This window comes from Miscanthus floridulus, chromosome 3 (genome assembly GCF_019320115.1).
Source record: "Miscanthus floridulus cultivar M001 chromosome 3, ASM1932011v1, whole genome shotgun sequence".
Classification (NCBI taxonomy): domain Eukaryota; kingdom Viridiplantae; phylum Streptophyta; class Magnoliopsida; order Poales; family Poaceae; genus Miscanthus; species Miscanthus floridulus.
The window spans coordinates 35,894,830-35,901,816 of NC_089582.1; positions in this window are offsets into that span (position 1 = coordinate 35,894,830).

The window sequence follows — 6,987 nt, forward strand, 5'->3', positions numbered from 1 at the left end:
CCTTTATCTTTTTTTATCATGAATCCAACTCCTATTCAAAAGCCTTCCGTTTCAAAGGGCGAGTTCTCAGAGCCACCACTTTCTCCAAAACCAATCCTTTCATCTAGCAATGAACTCCACCCTGGCTTGATAGCCATGGTTCGGGCATGACCCTTCTCTGGGTGTGAAAATGAAAACCGTTTCCATCACCTGCAAGAATTAGAGATGTGTTCATGCCTGATAATCTCTAGCATGACACAAGAATCTCTAAAGTGGAAATTGTTTCCTTTCTCTCTCATGGAGGTGGCGAAGCAATGGTACACTCATGCCGTAAAGAGTACGAATGGGGACTGCGATGAACTCAAAGACAAGTTTTATCTTGCATTCTTCCCTATGTCTCGTATCGTCTCTCTACCAAGGGCGATCCTCGACTTTGAGCAGTATGAGAAGGAGTCTATGGGTGTAGCCTGGGCCAGGTTTTCAGTGTTAATACACTCCGGCCCAGACTTGTCTTTACTTGATGGCATATTGATGCATCTCTTTTGTTCGGGTCATGACATGGAGTCTGACCTATGCCTCGACGTGATAGCTAGAGGTCGCTTTACACACAAAACAATGATGGCGAAAGTAAAATTCCTTGAACACTTCCTAGAAAGACACACTTCTTCCATCATGAAAATTAGAACCCTCTAGGCAAATGTCCTGTTGAGTGTTGAGGAGTTCTCATCAATCGAATCCAAACCCATAGCATCCATAGATTCGACTCATGAGCCCTCACCCGAACCACGCACACCGAAGGAAAGATTAATTCATCCTTTGGAGTTCCCTATCGAATTCAAGGATTATGGCAATACCTTGAAACTCTATGGGCATGAAAAGCTTACACTTCCTGCTGAGAAAGATACCCCTAAGGTAGAACCATCAAAGGAATGGTTAATGGAACTAAAACGTTCTTCCGAAGCAATTCGATTCTCTCACCTTCCATGACCATACCCTGTTCACTAAGAGGAATTGATGTAGAAGCCTTGTACAACCCCACAGTCAAGACTAGCATCATGTCAGAATTCCTTGTGAAAAATCTTTTGGGCAACATGCCGCTAGTCCTGACCAACAAACTTTTCAAAAGTTCCTTAGGACTCATCTTTGAGTGTAGTGGAATTGTCAGGGCCGTGCCAGTTGAAGTTGATAGAACTGAGGTTCACCTAGACTTCCATATCTATGCCATCCTTGAATTTGAACTTCTCATAGGCTATCCTTGGGACAAGCTTTTCCAAGAAAAACCTTCCCATGGAAGCCTTGACAAAAAGTTGGGAGAAGTTGCTTTTGCCAGTCCTATATCTCACCTAGAAATCCCAAAGGCAAAGCATCATCCCAACCATGACCTGTTTGAGGAGGTAAAGTTTGTATCCCCATTCATTTCACCCAAGCTTTCTTCACATCCTTGTGAAATAGAATGTTCATCATCACCCTCACTCGAACCAAAAACATGTCCCTCTAGCCATCAAAACGTTGTTCTCAATAATGGTCGAGATTCAACGTTCATCCTACATGATATATCCTTTGAGAACAAAAACTTCTATGCCATGGACAATGCTATAGCACCGACTCTAGAGACCAAGAAGAAGGATTCCACAGATGAGCATGAAATCTTTTCTTTTGAAATCCCTCAAAATCCATGCTCACTTTTGGAGTCTCCAGAGTTCATCACTCTTGTTACCACATGCTTCTACGAGGATCCAAATCATCGCTTGATCCTTGTTTACAAACTTTTTAGGAGGATGGTTGTGGATGCCTTTGTTTCTCATAAATACTACAAATCCCATAGATGCACTGTGGTGCTAACCTTGTAGCTTGAAAGATAATGCTAAATGCTTGGTGGTGAAGCTGGGAACTATCCCACCATTGATAGCTGCAAGATGAAGTTCACATGGTCAAGTTTATGACCATAAACTAAGCACTACCGGGAGATACCCCGGATTATCATAAAAAATAATATAATAATAAAAACTTCTTATTAATAAAAGCAAGAACATGCTATCAAGTTTGTACGCACCTTCGGGTATTCTTGGTCGCTAACCATTTCAAGTTGAGATTAAGAAGAACAAGGATACATACGATACTAGAGAACATGAGAGCTGCATCAACTAAAATGATGTCAGCTCTGCCTTGCTAAAAAAAGAGAGATAAAAAGAAAAGAAAAAAAAGAAATAAATAAATAAATATAAAAAGAGAAGAGAGAGAAGGAGAAGCTGCATTACGCACATCCAAGCAAGAAAGATTCTCCTCTTCTATACCTTTGATCCATACCACCAAGGCCCATGGTTCATACACACTATGTGTGCGGCCTTGCCTTGTTGCTCGCCTGAGTTGAACCACATGCGATCAAGTCACCTGTCGGTGTTTCGAGATTTCGACTAGTAAATTTCTAATATTGCGCATCTAGCACGGATGGTGTGCTTAGAGGACACGGGGTTTATACTGGTTTGGTCTGAAAATCCCTATGTCTAGTTCGTCGCTGCTTCTCATGTTACTAGCACGGAAAGTTTGCGGTAGGGGTTACAAATGGGCGAGAGAGGGACGGGATCCCAAGTCTCTAGAGTGTGTGAATGCATATTGCTGAGTTCAGGCATGTTCTTGCTTGCCCTCCTCTCTCCTGGGGCGTCCTGTCTTCCCCTTTTATAGGTGAAAGGGAAGGCATAGGTTACAGAGAGAGAAAGAGAGAGAAAAGGAGAAAAGCGAGGGAGAAGAAGGCCTCCAGGGTCGTGGCGTCCTTCATCTCCTTTATGCGGGTGCCGCCGGTCCTATAGCCGATGATGGGGATGGCTCCACGTTACAGCCCTGTCCATCACTAGTGCCATACGTAGGCATCGTTAGCTAGTCATGATGCTCCACTCTGTTTAGGCGGGCGACGTGGTCAACAGGTACTCCTGTCAGAAGCCGTACGTGGATTAGGCGGCACAGCGCTGGCACGCCTGACACTATTAGCGACGTGAGCCCCTAGGTATGGTCCATCATGTCCATGGGTCACGTCGAGACATGCCTGCTTCCCTCCCGGTGTTAGAAGTTTGACCTTGGGGTCATACTTTCTGACCAGAGTGGTTGGGAGCGGTATGGCTACCATCGGGCGAAGCAGAAACCCTGACCCTGAGGTCGGGCAAGGCGGAATCCGCCCCTAGTGGTCGGGTGAAATTGAGTCCGTACGCCAGCAGTTGGGCGCAAGGTAGTACCCGCACACCTGGGGTCAGCCGAGGCGGAACTCGCCCCTCTACGGTCGGCCGAGCTGGAGCCCATGCCCAGGGGTCGGTTGAAGCCGTAGCCACGCATTTGATTGCTCAGGGAAATTCTCTTTGACGAGCATTACCTCCCCCTTTTTGGGAACCCTAGTATTGGTCCCTGACAGTGGCCCTCGAGCCTATAGAGGAGTAGTATACTCCTTTGGAGGCTTTTCTACGTGGGAGGATTATGAGGACCTCAGCCTTCCTTCGTAGTCTGCGGTGGTTGTCGTTTTGGTATGATCGGTCTTCTTAGGCATACGGCCGTGAATTCAGGGGTCGAACGGGTTCCCTCCCGATCGTTCTACGACTGTGTGTTCGATCTCCTCATGAGTCCATCTTTCCTCGAGCCCCCATGCGTAGCAAGGGTCCGATCCAGGGCCGGCTCATCTTTGTGATAGTCTTCCCTCAAGCGTTTTTTCCAATAAAAATGGAGGGGCTGAGCCATGCCACGGGTTTCCTCGATGGATGAACCATGGTGCTTGGTGAGCTGCTGATGGGTTGGTTCAAGTGGTGCCCCAGCATCCCGTTCATGGTGCTTGGTGAGCCGCTGCCGAGGGATCCGGTAGTGACGGCGGTGAACCATGTCAAGGCTGAACAGTGGAAGAAGGACAAGGGGAGGAAACAACAGAGGAGGCCACGGGCACGGGACCGAGGGGAGGACACTGATGATGATGACGATGATGGTGATGGCAACATCAATGATGAAGAAGTGATGTGGACAGCCAACGATGTCAAATGGGACAACATGGAGAATGAGGATGCACTGACAGGTATCGGCTCATCCTTGTAGGCGTTGGGGCCTTTGCCATTTCACAGAGGGGAGGGCACTTCGGGGGAGCCGTCGGGGGCGGGACAAGCCATTGGCCCACCCCAAGTGTTGAAAGAGGCGAGCGGCTTTGCCATCACGCCGCAGGAGCCAGCGGAGGTGGTCGGCCCTGTTGCCGTGCCACAGGAGTCGGTGAAGGTGGGAGGCTCCACCATCGTGTCCCAAGAGCCGAGGGGGGCGGATGGTTCAGCCATCGGGGGCAGCCACCTCCACCCATGAGCAGGAGGCGGGCTTAAAGTGGCTTCGGTTTGATGAGGCAGGGCAAGGTTTGGGGGGGTCATCCCTCAAACACATCAGCCGCCTGACGTCACTGAGGTAAGTTTTCAATCCCTCTGTTTTTTTCTTGGTTGGATTTCACTATGACTCGTGTTCTTTGTCCCTTGCAGAGTCAGTAGGCAGTGCCACCGTCTATCCTTAGCACTAAAGTAGAGCCTTGCCCTCTAGTTAGGGTAGGGGTCATTGGCTGGTGTCGTGCCTGGAGCAGACGGGAGCAGCGCCAGTGTGGCCGCATCATTGGCTGGTCAGACACCGCCCGCAGCGCTGCCGGTGTCGTCGGTAGGATAGGCCGATGCGGGCATGCAATGGGTGCCTCCGATGGTTGTGGTGTAGTCGGTGGCGGTCGTGGTGCCACTGCTGATGACGGGGTGGATGGAGCTGCCGATCGTGCTCGTGGCGCCAATCGTGGCGGAGGTGACGCAGGTGGTCGTGACTCCACCAACGCAGGTGGAGGTGGTGGTGCCCGGGATGGACGGGTCATGACCAGTCATAACTGCAGCATCGCCTCAGGTGTCGGCCTTCCCTGCGTCATTGGTAGCCCAGGCTGTGGCGCCAGACGTGGGTGTCCCGGCTGAGGCACCATGCCGAGAGGGGTCGGCGGCACTTGGAGCTGGTGGGGAGCCATCCCAGGCCCTAACCTCGATGGGCAGTAGTTCACTGGCGCGGGCCGCACCCCTATTTTAGTGGGTGGAACCATAGGACCCGGTGTCGATGCTCTTCACTCTAGATGACGCCGCAGAGAGCATGGAGTGGGAGAGCCTCGACTTGGGGGGTCGCGCCCGTGCTCGAGGCCCTGGAGAATGCCAGGGGCGCACTTTGCGATGTCATGGTTCCTTCGGGCTGGGTATTGCTTGGTCTTGCTTATCATCTCCTTTCTCCTTTATGTGCTTTTTGCCTTCTAACCATCGCCTTCTGGCAGTCCCTCATAGCTCTCAGCTAGGGGAAGTTCGGGTTCCTCTATCGCCAGAAGGAAATCTAGGACCGCCTCGTCGAGGAGGCGTGGCTGCGGGGGGAGGTGACGGTGCACCTTACCACCGCCCAACAGAAGGTGGCCGAGCTGACCCCTCTGGCTGAGGAGGTGGCCGATCTTCGGATGTGGGTGACCGAAGCCTGTCAGGACGCTAAGGATGCTGAGAAGGCGTTCGAGGTCCTGTCGGCGAGGATCCACCGGGATGATGAAGTGGCCGCCAAGGTCAAGATGGAGCGAGATGAGCTGCTTCAAAAGGACGCCTCAAACCACCAGTGCATCCTCGACCTCTTGGGCAAGGTTGAGGTGGAAAGGGACCTAAAGCTGTGGGTTGAGGAGAAGCTCGTGGCCTTGGAGAAGAAGGCAAGCAAAGATGCTTCAATGGTCGAACGACTACGCAAGGTGCGGGATGAGCTGATCTAGGCCATGGAGAGGCTCTGCTCTGAGCGCGGCGCCATGCAACAGAAAGCTGGTTCCCTCTAGGCTGAGCTCAAAAGGGCTGGAAGCTAGAGGCCAAGAGCATCTCTGCTAGGCTAGCCGTGGACCTCGCCGAGGTGTGAAGGAACCTCCAAGCAGAAAGCGACGAGCTCAAGATCCTAAAGGCTGCCCTTGGAGTGGTCTACGATGACCTTGAGGTGGTGCAGTCGGAGGGGACCAGCTCACTCGCAGCTCACGCCATGGATATCATGGCCCGGGTGCGCCAGCTCGAGAAGAATGCCCTTCATGCCGGCATCAATCGGTCCTTCACGATTGCTCATTCTCACTATGAGGACAACATTGATCTGGAGGCGATGAGCCATGGCTACGCGCCCGGCTATGAAGCCCAAGAGCTAGAGGAGATGGAGATGGCAGTGGCTCCCCTTGCGCAGGACCTAGCGGACAGGATTGAGAATATAGTTCTCCCCCGTAGGGGTTAGTTAGTTTGGTAAATTTGGGCCATAGGGCCGTCAGTCTTGTAATTGAACAAGTACTATTTGTTTTAATCATTCGTTTTTTTGTGATATGCACTTGTGATGAATCATGATGTGCATGAAAAGTAAGTTGAAGTGATCCGATCCCTTCCAATGTTGAGCCTATTTAGCTTGAGTCGTGGGTGAAAAAACGTTGATTACATCGGGGAGCAAAAGGCACCGTAGCCACTAGGGCGTAGGTGTTTTGGCAGTCCGCCCGGCTTTACTCAAAGTTAGTTTCCATGACTTTTTGCTTCTCTGTCCTTAACATGGGAAAGGGTCGGATGTGTTAGGCGTTTCTAAGTAAGAGTATCCCCCTATCAGCCCCCGAGTGAGGCCTGACCCCTGGCCATTGTGGGGGTCGGGTGTTACTGAGAATCAAGGAAGTGATAACAAAACTGATAAGGGAGAGTACTTTGCTATTTTAGAAATGTGATCTTACATGAACATGCCAATGATTCAAAAGAAAAAGCTAAGGGTAAAAGTGATGTAGCTATTCAATGTTCCATGCGTTGGTGAAGACTTGACCGTCGATGGTCTTGAGCTTATAGGTGCCCGGTCGGAGCACCTCTGCGATGACGTACGTCCCTTCTCATGGTGGAGATAGCTTGTGGCAGCCCTTGTTACTCTGGACGAGATGGAGTACCAAGTCTCCTACATTGAAGGCCCGACCCCGTACCCAATGGCTGTGATATCGGCGTAACGCTCGTTGGT